The sequence below is a fragment of the Pongo pygmaeus genome, chromosome 8, assembly GCF_028885625.2.
Source record: "Pongo pygmaeus isolate AG05252 chromosome 8, NHGRI_mPonPyg2-v2.0_pri, whole genome shotgun sequence".
NCBI classification, from domain to species: Eukaryota; Metazoa; Chordata; class Mammalia; order Primates; family Hominidae; genus Pongo; species Pongo pygmaeus.
In genome coordinates, this window is record NC_072381.2 from 92,336,335 (window position 1) to 92,352,857 (window position 16,523).

General features: G+C 40.3%; 1 protein-coding gene across 18 annotated transcripts in view; it reads right to left on the reverse strand.

Moving 5' to 3' along the window:
* The window catches only part of SGMS1 (sphingomyelin synthase 1), a 323,691-nt gene that overhangs the window by 193,580 nt on the left and 113,588 nt on the right, over positions 1–16,523 (reverse strand). The window contains exon 4 of one of the 18 annotated variants that reach the window (XM_063670575.1): positions 10,675–10,759. The exons of the other annotated variants lie outside the window; for them this stretch is intronic. The gene's annotated coding sequence lies outside the window, so the exon portion shown is untranslated. The remainder of the gene's footprint in view (positions 1–10,674; positions 10,760–16,523) is intronic. 18 annotated transcript variants of the gene reach the window in all.

Genomic DNA, 16,523 nt, shown 5'->3' on the forward strand with positions numbered 1-16,523 from the left:
CTGATATCACACTCCAGGGAATTTAGTTTCTAAGAAAAGCCCACTCATTTTTAAAACACAAGATGAAGAGAACACAGACTTCAAGCAAGTTGGGAGTTAGGGAAATATAGCTCAAGGTCTCAATGACTTGCCCACCACCCCTGCTTTTTCAGAAATGCTGTTTGGGGGAGGGGATCATGGTAACTTAACATGGGAAAGATGTGATCGGATAAAATCTCTTTTATCCTTCAGAGGGAAGAGGAATTCACAACCAATCACTTCAATCCTTATTTTCTTTTTAAAGTATTATTTTTATTGTGGTAAAACATACATAACATAATTTATCACCTTAATCATTTTTAAGTATATAGTTTTATGGCTTTAAGTACATTCACATTGTTGTGTAACCATCACCACCATCCATTTCCAGAGCATTTTTAACATCCCAAAGAGAAATTCTGTACCTATTAAACAGTAACTCCCCTCTCAGCCCCTGGAAACCACCATTCTACTTTCTGTCTTTGTGAATACACTAGGTACCTCATATACATATAAGCATATAGTATTTTTCCTTTTGTGACTAGCTGATTTCACTTAGTATAATGTCCTCAAGGTTCATCCATGTTGTAGCAAGTGTTAGAATTTCCTTCCTTTTTAGGGCTGAATAATATTCCATTGTATGCAAACATTCTATTTTGTTTACCCATTCATCCATCAATGGGTATTTAGGTTGTTTCCTCCCCTTGGTTATTATGAATAATGCTGCTATAAACTGGGGTGTACAAACATATCTTCAAGAACCTGCTTTCAATACTTTCAGGTCTAAACCCAGAAGTGGAATTGCTGGATTATATGGTAGTTCTATTTTTAATTTTTTTCAGGAACTGTCATATTTGTTTTCTATAGCATCTGTACCATTTTACATTCCCACCAATAGTGCATGAGTGTTCCAATTTCTTCACATCCTGGCCAGCATTTGTTATTTTCTGGGTTTTTTAATAGTAGCCATCCTACTGGTAATTCTTTAAGCATTTTTATTTTAAAACTGGCTAATTGTATTAAACTTTTGTCCCATCTATGCAATTGGCTAAGAATATTAGAAAACCTGGGGGTTCCACGAGTATGCTACTATTCGCTTTCTGAGAGGTAATTTTAATAATAGCAGCTGAGATTAAATTTTAAAAATAAAGCTTTGGACACAAAACCATCCTGTATTCAAATATGAAACAGCTACTTCTGAAGCAAAGTAGGTTCCCTAAGCCTCGGTTTTCTCCTTGGTGAAATGGAGCTATGAATATCCATTTCTTAAAGTTCTTGGGAGAATTCACTTACGAAATTGTACAAAGCACTTAGCATGCTCTCTGGCTCCTAAGAAGCACTTAAAGACAGATGATGATAAGGAGGAGGAAAGTCTCATTATTGCTGGAATACCACTAAAAGTTAAGTCACAAAAAGGTCTCTTTAGCATTGAAATATACATATCCTTTCCTCAACTACTCCCAGATGACCCTGTTTTACAATTCATGTATATACTCACCAAACCTCAAGATTGTCACTGTAGACAAGATAGTATTTTCTTATATACAAATTATAAACATAAATATTCTTTTCCCAAAGGCAGGATATTCAGGTAGGACAATAAACAGTGGTAGCACATCACAAAATTATACCTTTTTTCAGTTTGAAAAAGTGGTAACAAGAACTTGTCATATATTTTAAGTTATACTTAATTTAGTTACAGCAAAAAGGTAGAGTGCACATTGTGAGACAAGATTGGTTTTCCCTCTTCTCTTGATTAGTTAATTAAAAAGTTAATGCCAAATGGCTATATTTTAAACATATGGCTTAGGCTAAATTCACATATTGTATTTAAAAAACCAGCTTGATCAGCCTGGCGCAGTGGCTCACGCCTGTAATCCCAACACTTTGGGAGGCAAAGGTGGTGGATCATGAGGTCAGGAGTTCGAGACCAGCCTGACCAACATGGTGAAATCCCATCTCTGCTAAAACATACAAAAATTAGCCAGGTGTGGTAGCATGTGCCTGTAATCCCAGCTAGTCAGGAGGCTGAGGCAAGAGAATCGCTTGAACCTGGGAGGTAGAGGTTGCAGTGAGCCAAGATTGCACCACTGCACTCCAGCCTGGGTGACAGAGCAGGACTCCATCTCAAAAACAAACTAACAAACAAACAAAAAAAAAACAAGCTTGATCTGTTGTAGATTTCCTGTGTATCTTTAACTTGGAATTTTTATCAGGCTTCTCATTTAAATTCAAATAATCTATGGGAAAGTCTCAGAAATCACTTAACCCAAGCTGCCATCAAATAGCTGCTGTTCTGTTTATAGAAATTTACTAATAAATTATAGTAAAATATAAAACAGTTGGGAACCTGAAGCAATTGTGAAAGAAGATGAATGCTTACTTCTCATTTAAAGAAATCAAATAAATGAAAGTCGGTTTTAAAATAAAGGTTAAACCAAAAGGGTACTAACTCACCATCAAAACACTTCCAGACCCTCTATGAGTGTGTGTGCCACGTATTTTTCTAAGCACTTACATTGACACCTTTAATTTCTACATAAGGATTCTGATTTGGGTTCCATTAATATTACAATGCACTTTAAATTGACCCTTAAAATTGTGACACATTAACTTGATTCATATACTCCACTGAGAAATATTCCTGTGAAATAGCACTCCAAAACCTTAATTATGTTACTGGCTTCAGGTTTCCACCACCTTGGCTAACGTAAGTCCATACTAACTTTTTTCTTCCATCCACCCAGAGACATGGTTCAAAACATCAGGATGCCTTGATAATGGCATTAGTTTAGGTTTATTAGCTCAGGAAATTCTTTCTGTTGCAATCATTGTTCCATTAAAATTCTTTAAAATTACTCTGTAATTCCAGTAACTAAGGTATATGGGCATGTAATCTTAAATATTTCTATGGTAGTTCAAGAGTAATGAGGGATCTCATCTGATTTTCCAAAGAACCAATTAACCAATGCTAGGAAGACTCAGGGTCACATTTTGAGTATCTATCAACCCTGGGTCTCAGTGATTATGGGGGCCAGCCAGAAGGAATGGCCTCCTTCTCTCTCATCCCATGTCATCCTCTTCTGCAATTTATGCTCTGGCAATAATATCTATACTTCCCCCAAATGTGCCCTGCTGTGGCACCCTCACTCATGCCCCTTAATCCTACTTGGAGTAAATTCTCATTCTTTTCCAGCGTACCAGCATCTCCCTTGCAAAGTCCTTCAATTCTGAGGAACAGAGAAAGGAGAGAAGGACAAGTCCACAAACTCTATCATTCTAACAGCGAATGAAAGGGGTTCACAATTATCTAAAACTTAAAAAGGAAACTATGTACATTATCTATTTTCTACATTTTATATAAAACTTTATATTATATACAAAAGTACTCTGTTACATTTTTTAATTAGATAGAATGCTTGGTGAAACACGTTTGATTTTTTCCTCTTCTCTGAGTTCATTAAGGAAATTAATTTGCAGAGATAATTCTATATGATTCACACACAGACCAAAAAAAATTAGCAGGCAATTCTTGAGCTAAAACAGCTTGTAAATAAACATCATGAATATGGACAAAATGTGAACACCCACAAGGCAAGTAGTGAAGAATTCCGCCTACATAAATCTACTGAGTCATACTTTAATTCAACAAGTTGTCTCTGAGTCCTGATAGGGCGTTCTGTCCTATGTTTGGTGCCACAGGAGTTTCCAGAAACCTCAAGACCAGGGCCCTACTTTCAAAGAGGTTAGACAATGTGGTAAGATGTTAAAATTCATGGTATCATTGAAACCCTAAGAAAAATTCTTAAATTACTTTTTAGATAATAAGACATGATTATATAAACAATTAAAATTTTAAGTATGGGTATTCAACCAAACTGCACATCTTGCTTCACTGTCCATCATTGTTGTATGTTTGCTGGGGAAAGGGAGGAGTTGGGTTTTTTTTATTTGTTTCTTTGAGCAGAGGGCCTCCCTTGTGGACACAGACTATGTTTCCACAATGTACTGTGTTTGCAATTTAGAAACATGTGGGGTTGGCCTTGCCTGCTGGCTGTCAACAGGAACTGAGTGCCCAGGCCCCTGGCTGTTCTGCCACAAAGTCCCTCCTCCCCCAGAGGCCTCTCACCTGACAAGATAGCAATCTGTAGCTATAACTGATCAAAACTGCTTACCTAGGTAATCATCTCTACTGCCTGCAAAAAGATGACTCTTGAATTTCCACCTCCAGCCTCTCCCCACACAAAGATGATTTACAAATGAGGAAAGAAAAAAAAAAAAAATAGACAGCACAGCAGAAGTCAGTAAAGAACACTACTGGCCCAGGCTCCTCCCTAACTGAGCTCCTGAGGGAAGTAAGGGAGAGGAGAGGTGTCATCCCACTGAGAGCCCAGTTCCTTCTACCTGCACATGGAAGGGAAGAAAACAAACTCACCAGCATGCTGACCCTACCCTTCTCTCTATCTGGAAAGTTTAGTCTTTTAGGCATACCCACAGAGCAGCAAATATCTGCCCACATTTCACATTTTCCTAATGCGTTTGTTCTAAATTCACCAAAATCTTAGTATTCTACTCTTTAAAATTGTGCAGATACAAAATTTTGTCACAGGAAAATATTAGGGAAAAAAGAAGAAGAAATACTTTCCTTTTCAGTCCCCAGGTCCCTAACATCAAATGTATTTATGTGGATGCCCTCAAGACCTCACAGGCTTTTTCTAAAGGAAGTAAAAATGTGCAACTTTCTAAATGTACATCAACTTTTCCATTTTAAAAATAGTCCCCAAAAGTGGACTGATTTGTTACTGGTCAGAAAATGAACGTATCACCCAAATAAAATTCTCAGCACAGATCCAATCTCTCCCATGATGCAAACAGAAAGAAAGTTACAGTTAAGCGCAACCCAAAATGTAGTGAAATAAAATATCATATGAAACCATGACCGATACAAAAAATGGCTGCCAGAGAAAATTCCTTAAATCTCCAAAGAATCATGTTTTCCAACCCTACCTAGCATGGGGAGAACTACCTTAACTGAATGCGAGAATCCTGTATTCCTTAAAGACATGTGAACTCTATTTGTAATGTCTACAGAAAGCTCAGCCCTGGGAGTAAAATTTTAGATGTTCATCTTCCCTTGTCACTGATGGGGAAATGATTACTTACTACCCGGGCCAGAGAGGGAAAATGAACTTGCAGGCTTATGTGAAAAAAGCAAAATGCTGTTTTTCTAGAAGAGCTGATTAAGAACACGCTAATTGTCCTAAGTGTAGCGGAGTGAGACCTTGCTCCCTAGTTCCTGTCAGGCCTCTGAGCCCAAGCTAAGCCATCATATACCCTGTGACCCGCATGTACACATCCAGATAGCTGGTTCCTGCCTTAACTTATGACATTCCACCACAAAAGAAGTGAAAATGGCCTGTTCCTGCCTTAACTGATGACATTATCTTGTGAAATTCCTTCTCCTGGCTCATCCGGGCTCAAAAGCTCCCCTACTGAGCACCTTGTGACCCCCACTCCTGCCTGCCAGAGAACAACCCCCTTTGACTGTAATTTTCCTTTACCTACTACCCACATCTTATAAAACGGCCCCACCCCTATCTCCCTTCGCTGACTCTCTTTTCGGACTCAGCCCGCCTGCACCCAGGTGAAATAAACAGCCTTGTTGCTCACACACAGCCTGTTTGGTGGTCTCTTCACATGGACACGAGTGAAAGTTCCCAGCTCGTGGAGGAGAGAAGAGCAGTTCTGTGGGTTTGGCCTTAGACAACAAAGGCTAGGGTTCACTGCCCCATGCAGACACAGTCCACAGGCACTGTCACTCTGACAGCTTGATATCACTAGGGCCTGAGAGACTGGGCAAGACAGAGGGCTGTCAACATATGTTGACCACGTCACTGTCTGCACTTAACAGAGCAGATTATCAAGATCATAGAAGTTTTGTACGGAGAAAAAATGAAGGCCAGGCTGGCTGAGTGACTTACGCTGACTGACACTATGCAACTTTGTGGCTACACATCCTCTCGTGTTTTATAAGCATGTTCTACCTGCATTGATATGAGCGAGGATTCTGAATAAGACGGCCTACATAAACAGTGCCCATAGCTCCTGTCTGAAAATTGGGACACAGTCTGACAAGTATAAACAGACATCTGGAATTCATCATGCAGGGTACCTGAAACCAGGACAGGCTCAGAAAATGCAGGGTGTGTCATCACCCTACCTACCTCACTAGGCTCCCAGGCCCCTCCCCTGGAGAGCTGATTCAGTAAGTCTGGGTGGTGCCTGAGAATCTATATTTTTAATAAGTGCCCTGAGGAGATTCTTAAGCTTAGGTAAGTTTGGGAAACACTGGATTGGACTAATTATACTTTGTAACACTTAGCTTTCTCAAGATAGTTCCTACCTTTAAATCCCATTTAGCACTGTCATCAGTTATGTTAGCTTATAAATGGTAACAATAAATGAATTTTATTTTATCTTAATCCCCCAAATAACATAATTTTGATAATATCCATTTTAAAGAAAGAAGTTAAGTAATTGTGCAAGCTCATACAGCTGGTAAGTGACAAAAGGCAATTCTCCAGGAAGAAGGATGGGAAGATGGGGTAATAGGGAGGGAGAGGCAGGGATTTAAACAGAGATCTAACTCTAACAGCTATACTTGTAACCACTATATACACAGCCTCCTATACAAACATCAATCCTCTTCATTTTTTTAAAAAAAGTAATGGCGGTTGACTTATTTCTAAAAGTCAAAAAGGTTTAGAAAAACATTTCTGAGTTATTATTCCTTTCTGGCTATACAGAGACCCAAAGATCCAAAAATATCTCTTAACAAATTGTTTTTATCGAATGCTGCTCTCAAATTTCTCTTTTGATGAAGTTTTGATCCTAGCCTCCATACCTCTCCCCAGTAGTAAACAGATACAATAAAAAAGTCAACAGCTTGGCCAAGTGCAGTAGCTCACGCCTGTAACCCCAGTACTTTGGGAGGCCAAGGCAGGAGGCCAGAAATTCGAGACCAGTGCAGGTAACATGGCAAAACCCCATCTCTATAAAAAGAAAAAAATACAAAAATTAGCTGGATGTGTTGGTGTGTGCCTGTAGTCCCAGCTACTTGGGAGGCTGAGGTAGGAGGATGGCTTGAGCCTGGGAGGTAGAGGCTGAAGTGTGCTATGATTGTGCCACTGCACTCCACCCTGGGCAACAGAGTGAGACCCTGTCTCAAAAATAAATTTAGAAAATTAAATTAAAAAGTCAACAGCTCCTCCCATAGAAACAATTAGAGGAATTACAATAGGTTATAATTTAGCCCAAAAATCTAGTCAATATCAGATAGAGGTGTAGATTTTTATACCAGTTTATAATGAACAAAGAAGTCATATTCAAACATTTTTCTAGCTGCTCTGTTCTATCATGCCTAACACTGAAATTTTTTAAAAGAAGAAGAAAGTCCATCCTTTCTATTCTTCCTGCCTTAAAAAAGACCTGCTATGTCAAGTGAACAGTACTCCTACACCCTTCTCCTCTCCAGCCTCAGGTTAATTTAAAAAGTCACTCAAGTTTGAAAAGGACACAAAAACTATAACCAAAGGCAAACTCATGATTCTTTCAACAAGTACTTATTGAGGGCTTCTAATATGCCAGGCACTGTTCTAGGTGCTATAGATACAGCAGGGAATAAAACAAAGACCTCTGCCCTCAAGGAGTTCACATGCAGCAAACAGCTCATCAGGCAGTGATAGGTGCTGCAGAGCCCAAGGGAGCAGGGATGGGACAGGGTGATGTACCTGAAGTGGTCAGGGAAAGTCTCCCTAATGGGGCCATCTGAGCAGAGGCCCGAGGAATGGAGAGCAAAGCACACTATATCTGCGGGGGGAGAGCATCCTCTAAAGAGAAAGGAGGGTGCCCAGCTGACCCCACTCCCACCCAAACCACAATCCACCAACATTTTCTTCCTGCAGATATGGCACCAGCCTTCTCCCAGTTGCTCAGGCCTGAAACTGAGCTGTGATCCTTCCTCTCCCTCCTCATTACTCTATCTTCCCATCCTTCTTCCTGGAGAATTGCCTTCCACATCTCCCTTGTCCTGGAATACTCTCCTCTTACCCTTCAGACTTCTCACTAGAAGTCATTCCCCCCAGAGTGAGTTTTCTGATCTCCCCATTACATGCAGATCCTACATTACACACTTATTACACTTACTACACTCTGTACTTCTCCCAGCACTAGTCACAACTATAATTAAATCATTATTTCTGTAATTTAATGTCTGCTCTGCCCCAATAAACTAATCTCCATGAAGGCAAAGACTATATTGATTGTACTCATTTTTGCATCTCTAGTGCCTGAAAAATAGCCGAGTTCAATAAATATTGGAGAAGGAATTAAGCCTTCCTTCTCATGCTTCTGTGTTCTTGCTCAAAGAAAATTTACAGTTGCATTTTTCCATGGCATCATCTATGCCACACAGATTTCCTTCCTAATAAAAAAAAAGTTAGGAGCTATGAAAAATCCATACGTAGCTAATGAAGTCCCTAAGTGAGCCATTCAGACCACGTGTCTGCTCAGTTTCATTTCATATTACAGAATCCTACACTAAAAGGGAAGGCAGCAAAGCAGAGCTGCCCACTCACTCCTAAGATCACACAGGTCACTCCTCCAGGAGCAAATTAAAGGGATGTGCTGCTTGTCCAAAATTATCAGAATTTTTTTTAATTAAAGATAATGGGAGCCACTTACTCTGTGACAGGAAGTAAAAAGACAGTGCAGCAAGCACATACCTCATAATTTAAATGTTAATAGTGGCCACCATTAGCTGCACCCTTTCCAGGTGCCAGGTACCCTGCTAGGTGCTTCACGCACATGACCTCACTTAACTGAACTGAGTCTTTGCAGCCACACCATGATCCAAATGAATAAGTGCTTCAACCCAGGAATAGGAAGCAATACTGTCGGGCCCCAAAACCCCTGCAAAGCATGTGCATTACAACCGAGTGTTCTAGTACCAAATGCACCCAGAATGCTGGTACTGAATGGGAACCACACAGCTGCTCTAGTCCAAGTTCCCCCAGGCTTATAGGCCCAGAGAGGGGAAGCAACTGGCACAAGATCACACAACCCATTGGTAGCTAGGTCTCACCAAAAGCTCTATCCCTGTCAGGCCATCCTTCTGATAGATCAAACCATTCCTCACAGAGGGTCCCTAAAACCCTGAGAATAAATGTGTCAAGTCAAGCTTTCCTAAGGAACACTGCAATGTTATAAAAAGCCTAAAGTACCATTTAGAGTTGAGCAACAGCAAAACAGAAGGACTTTATCTCTCTTCCTTCTTGCAGCTGCCACTGATCTGAGTTCACACAACAAGCCCCTTTGTCTCTGAGCTCCCATGCAGCTCTTCTGAGCGACAGAAGCCCAGGAACACCATGGCCCTGGGCTCAGGCCAGCCCGAGCTGAGCGAAACAGGCGAAAATGCAGGCGGCTTGGACATTCTTCCTTCATCAAATACTCTGGAGTGGCAGAAAGCACAATTTTGCACACATGATCACACTCTGTACCTACAGTGGAGTGAAATCAAGCCTGAGCCATGGAATTCACCTCTGCACCCTGAACAGCACCCTGATTTTTATGATTCCTGTGGCAAATCTCATCACTTGCATCCAACTGAATTTACCATAGAATCCAACCACCTCTTTTTTTCCTCAAATTAGCCAACTACCAGCCAATAGCCTGATATAATAATACCACTTACCAGAACCACTGGGCCTGCCAGGCTAGACTAAATTAGCAATTACACGCACTTAGTGATAAGAAGTTCTCATGGAGAAGTCCCCAAATGGCTTCATGCTATCCTCAGGGGCCTCAGGCCCCAGTACCCTAATACCCTGGAACGGCAATGCCCAAGAGAACTTATGTTCCAACGAGGGGCTCCAAGCCAGTGGCTCCTCTGGTTACAGTAAGCCTCAGCTTAGTTGGAGACAGGATGAGAACCATTTAATTCCCCACAACAGATCCCATGAGGGACAATTCATGGGATCTGCTAAAGATGTACCCACTCTCTACTACTGGCCCCAGCAACTCAGCCAGAGTCTTTGACCACCTCAAGCAATGCATGGGCTCCCAAAAGGTGCTGTGTGACAACAATGCTCTATTTAAAACTACAGTCGTTTATTCTGTGAGTCGTTTTTAAAGTAAAAATCAAATGACAATGTATATAAGAGCACCTCAAACATTTAAAGAGCTAAACAATCCAAGAGTATTCAAAGATTTACCATTTTGGCATGCTAACCACACTTGAGGGCTGAGACTCAGGGACCATAAGTTTATGGGGTCTCCATGTCCTCATAGTAGGCCACATGGGCTGTAGTGGAAAACCAGCACAGTCAGACATTGACCGAATCCTAGAGCTGCATCCTAGGGCAAGTGACACAAGCTGCTTCAGCTCACGTTTCTCATCAGTTAACTGCGGTTAACATCTCTCTTGGTATGACAGTGAAATATCACGTGACAAAAAGGAAGTCATGTCAGTCATTAGCCAAAAGCCAGCAATAGATTACTATGTCTCCCTTTCTGATGAGATTTCACTGTGACTCGTCTAGACCACAGGGAGACCTCTGTAAGTAAAGGATTTCTAACAGTGGAGTTTGTTTGACTCACTGTGGCAGGTGGTTGGAAAGAACCTCTTTGGGGCAGACTTGTGGGTAACTGCCAATTCTCTATACCTTTTGGACCAGGCTCTGACCTAAGGAGAATATAAAAAGTTGTCGGTGAAGTTCTTAAGCCTCTGCCAGAAAACCTTGGGTTTTCTGTCTTCCACGCTAGACCAAATTCTGCTTACACATTAAGGCTGAATTCAAATGTCATCTCCTACGTAATGGCTTCCTCCTTAGGGATCTCCCCTGTTGCTGAAGTTTAGCTGGCTGTACATGGTTTGGTCCACCCTGATGGATGGTAATTTCCTTAAAAACAGGGCTTGGGGCTCATTTGCCTGTGTAAACTCAGCACCTCATCATAGATGTGGCATGTAGTTAACGATTATTGGTAAGTGCTTGCTCAACTGAGTTGACTACTGAATAGCATTAAATTCAAACCAATTTAGTAAATCCCAGTTTTAAATAAACAAGAAATCTCCTGTTGGGGAAAGACTGTGTAATCTTATATATGTTTGTTGAGATATCTGTCCCATAAGAATAGAAGTTATATCCTTCAACCCCAGGAATCACAGCCAAGAGTTTGGAATTTAAACCTTCTTTCAAAATCATATCTTTACTTGGATTTATAAAGGATGTTGATTATCAAGAAACCCAGTTTAAGAGCTCTACAGCTTCAAATTTCCAGTTAGAACCCTCCAATTCTTGCTGTAAACATTTGTGAATTGTATTTTAGAGAGTGATTAAATTAGCCATTCCTCCTCCCACCAAATCAAACATGTTGGTTTTTCCAGTAGGACATTTCATAAGCCGTTCTAGGAAAATATACATATACATATATATATCACAGTGCATTTGTTATGGCTGGGATTAAAAAGGATCTGAAAAGTCAACTCTTCACTAGTGATGAATATTTTAATGGCAAAGGAATCAGGAGAGGTGATAGAGTGAGATTTGACTGTACGTTGACATACTGAACGCTATATCCACTAACGCTTAAATCAGCAGCTTTTGTTTTAACCTCCCAGCAGCATTCTATTTAACAAAGATCATTAGAGCATCCACCTCTATAGTAATAGCTATTTCCATCACCCAATTAGAAGCCAGAGTACTGAAAGAGCTGCACCTTTGTATTTGAATGAGGCATTCTGTATAACCAATGACTTAACAAATCCTTATCCAAGTAGCTAACAAAATGATCCTTTGATGGTATTTAAGCCAAAGTGCATCATTAATTATTTATTTTTGTTGGTGGTGTTTTTATTTTAAAGTCAGACTTAATGAGGTATAATTTGCATGCAGTAATCCAATCTTTTAAGTGTACAGTTCAATGAGTTTTGACAAACACACACAGTCATGTAATCACCACCACAATCAAGATATAGAACATTTCATTTATCTCAAAAATTTCTCTATGCCCTTTGTAGTCAATCTTTTCCCCCATCACATGCTCCTGGCAGTCATGATCTATTTTCTAACCCTATACTCTTGCCTTTTCCAGAATATCATTTAAATTGAATCATAAAGTATGGATTCTTTTGAGTTTGGCTCCTTTCACATAACATAATGCATTTGAGATTCAGCCAAAGAGTTGTGTTGTTCTTTCTCACTGATGAGCAGTATTCCATTGATAGGCATACCAGTTTGTTTATCCATTCACTAGTTGAAGGACAATTACATTTTTTCCAGTTTTAGCAGTTATGAATAAAGCTGTTAGAAGTATTAGCCTACACGTTTTTGTGTGAATAGAGGTTTTCAATTCTCTTGGATAAATACTTAGGAGTGAAACTACTCGCTTATATGGTATATGTTTAACTTTGTAAACACCACCTATTTTCCAAAGTGGCTATATCTTCTCAGACTCTCACCAGCAATGTAGGAGAGTTCTAGTTGCTCTGTATCTTTGTCAGTACTTAGTATTATCTGTTTTTTTTGTTTGTTTGTTTGCTTTTTACTTATTTTAATAGATGTGTAGTGGTATCTCTGTGTTTTTTTTTTTTTTTACTTTTGATTTTGAAATAACTCTAGACTCACATAGAAGATACAAACATTGTAGAATGTTCCTGTGTATCCTTCACCCAGCTTCTCCCCATATCTTACGTAATAACTATACACTTATCAAAAGCACAAACTTGACACTGGGTACAATAATATTACTATTAATAAACTACAGCCCACGTTCAGATTTCACTAGTTTTTACATGTTCTTTGTTGTTTGTTTTTTTTTACATACAATTCTATAAAACTTTATCTCATATACAGATTTATATAACAATTTCCACAATTGGGATATAAATCTGTTCCATCAAAGCACATTATATATTGAAAAGACCCTTTTGGGATTATAAACATCATCTGCTGGAAGCACTTTGGTAAATGATGATGACTTTCTTTTGACCTTTTCCCTTACCACATTAAAAAGCCAATTGTCTATGCTCCAGCTGGTATATACAAACCACAATTGCCAGAGAAGTTCACTTTTCAGAATGGGTGTTTGTCCTGTTCACTCTTTCTTTATTATGTGCCAGACCCAGTAGAGGCAGAGTGGATAAAATAGCAAACAAGAGAACAGTACTTCCTGCCTTTAAAAGAATTTAGAGTGTGAGAAATAGTCATTCACTCATTCATACACACACACACACACACACACACACACACACACACAGTGACAAACACTATCCATGAATGAAAAGTAACAAGTGAGATGAAAGGTTAAAACACAATCTGGTTAAGACAGTGAGGAAGGTCCTTGTAAGCAAGCCCCATCCTCAGACTCAGTATTCAAGGCCTTCTGTGGGACCACGGCATCCAAGCGCCAGAGCCATTGAGTATGAAACACAGAAACCAACAAGTTCTTAAAGCAGAATACAAAGAAGATGCTCAGGGCTTAAGAAATTCACTGAAGACTTCTTATCTTCTCCTTAAGTCAGTGTCTAGCCCAAAAGATATACAGAGTTGGCAATTACCCATGTGATGTTACCTTAGGACACCCATAGGCCTATTTCTGCCTTAAAACGTTCTTTGCAACCACCTGCCACAGTGAGCCAAACACTACTACTAGAGATCTTGTAGTTACAGAGGTCTCCCTCTGCTCTAGATGAGTCACAATGAAATCTTTTCAGAAAATGGGAACACAGTAATTCATCATTGGCTTTTGGCTCCGGCATGACCCTCTCCTCTTGTCTGAGGGATCCACACTTATAAAATTCTTCAAGGTAAACTGCCCCTCTCCCCTTCTAACCTGAACATATTTTTGTCATTAATCTCTAATGCTGTTTGTCCCATGTCTCTCTCTCCATTCCATACTAATAATCTCAGAAGTCTGACTCATCTCCGTATCTCCTGGCATCTGTACCCTCAGCTCCTACGCACACAGTAGATGTCAATAAACATTCAGTGAATGTTTACATACAAGGTATGATTTCAGATTACAATGTCCACAGTAGGGCTTTGAGGGAGTGGATTGTGAAACAGATGGGTCATCATAGGAAAGATACCAATCGAAGGGCATGGGGAAGGCTATCCAGTTCAAGAAGCATACCACAGCGTAGCTAAATATGGCAACAGGATACTTGGGCACCTGAGAGAGGGCAGACGCGGGACAGAAGGAGATGGTGTGAGGGAGTAGGAAACAAGACTTCTCCATACATGGTAGCACTCAGAACCAAGCTAGCACCTGTCAGAGAAAAAAAAAGCAGACATACTCTGAAGCAGAAACGAGAGACAGAAAGGGCTCTCTCTCTGTCTCCATGACTTTGTTTATATGGACATTTGCCAAGAGCAGGGCTATGGAAGACCAGGAGCTCAAAAAGAAGCAAGCATTTGCAACAGCTGCTATGGAAGTCAGCTAGGAAATTAATAAGAAATGAGATCAAGGACTTCAACTCACATACCAGTTCCAAAACCCTCTGGAGTCCCTCTGTGCACAAGGCAATGACCTGGGTTTGCCAGTCCATGAGGCCTGGGTCCTATCCTGCAATGCCTTCTGATCCAGCTATGAGGAAGTTCGCAGGCTGCCCAAGAGTTTATGGGAAAAGAAGACACTGTTCTTGGCCCTGCATTAATTGAGCCTTTCACATGTAGAAATTGTTTAGTGATTAGTAAATGCAAGAATTCCCAAATCAAAACACTGTTTTACAACATAAATTTAAAACTATCAGAAAATTATTCCAGCCCATATTTCCAAAACCACTGGCTTTTCAGCAGGACTTCCTCTTAACCAGCACCTTGGCCTTTGCCACCTTACAGTACCCGGGGTGATACGTGGACTATGGAAAGGAGATGGAGGACCCTGCGGCCAGCCACACTTACCCACTACATGTCTTGAGGACAGCTAGCCCTGAGAGCTCCCAGACAGAGGTCTGAAACACACCCCAAAATGAAGTAGGGACATCCTTCCACAAGTTTCACTTGTAATTTTGGTAGTATGCCTCATGTGGGTAACACATGCTACCATTACAATGCCATTTTCCAAAAACACTGAGCTTCTTGGATGCAAGGTGTTAAGTACCAGTAGGTCCCCAGTCACTCAAGTTTCAGTTACGCCAATTGCTTACACTCTCTCTGTCCTCACTAAGGTTTCAACCAAGAAGAACCTTGCTTCCTGGTAACACAGTGAACCACAAAGTAAAACAGAAACTGACAACCGCAAGATGGTTTTCAATGGTCTCTGGGAAAAACAGCGAAGCAGGTAGAACTGCCCCTCTCAGACTGTAAACTAGTTCAACCCTTGTGGAAGTCAGTGTGGCGATTCCTCAGGGATCTAGAACTAGAAATTCCATTCGACCCAGCCATCCCATTACTGGGTATATACCCAAAGGACTATAAATCATGCTGCTATAAAGACACATGCACACGTATGTTTATTGCCGCATTATTCACAATAGCAAAGACTTGGAACCAACCCAAATGTCCAGCAATGATAGACTGGATTAAGAAAATGTGGCACATATACACCATGGAATACTATGCAGCCATAAAAAATGATGAGTTCACGTCCTTTGTAGGGACATGGATGAAACTGGAAATCATCATTCTCAGTAAACTATCGCAAGAACAAAAAACCAAACACCGCATATTCTCACTCATAGGTGGGAATTGAACAATGAGAACACATGGACACAGGAAGGGGAACATCACACTTTGGGGACTGTTGTGGGGTGGGGGGAGGGGGGAGGGATAGCATTGGGAGATATACCTAATGCTAGATGACAAGTTGGTGGGTGCAGCGCGCCAGCATGGCACATGTATACATATGTAACTTACCTGCACATTGCGCACATGTACCATAAAACCTAAAGTATAATAATGATAATAATAATAATAATAATAAAAGAAAAAAAAAAAAAAGAAAAAAAAAAAAAAAGAAAAAAAAAAAAAAAAAAAAGAACTGCCCCTCTCAGCTCCAGTTTGGAAAGGTCACCAGACACTGGTGCAGCCCTCTGGCCACCCCAAGGACCAGTTGTAGCTCCCAAACAAGTGCCCCTTCCCCCTAGGAGTGCTTGAGCCCTCAAAACTACCTTCAACGCTTCCTCTCCACCCCCATCCCAAGCCAAAACTGCCCTTCCCAACCAGTTCAGCTAGGAAATGGACACTCCCAGGTGTGAATGACACAAAGTCTTCTTCTAATCCAGAGACTGAACTAATAGCTCCAGACCAGATAGGATGTTAATATCTCCAAGCCCTCATTCACTCAAAAGCTATTACAATAATGTATCTAAAGATGAGGATAGCACTAAAAATGCATTAAATGCATATTCATCAATGAATAAAATCAGCATTCAGCTTTATATTAAGCTCAAAATTAAGCCATTTAGGCCCAGACTGTTTCATAGTATTTATAAACATTTTTTAAAA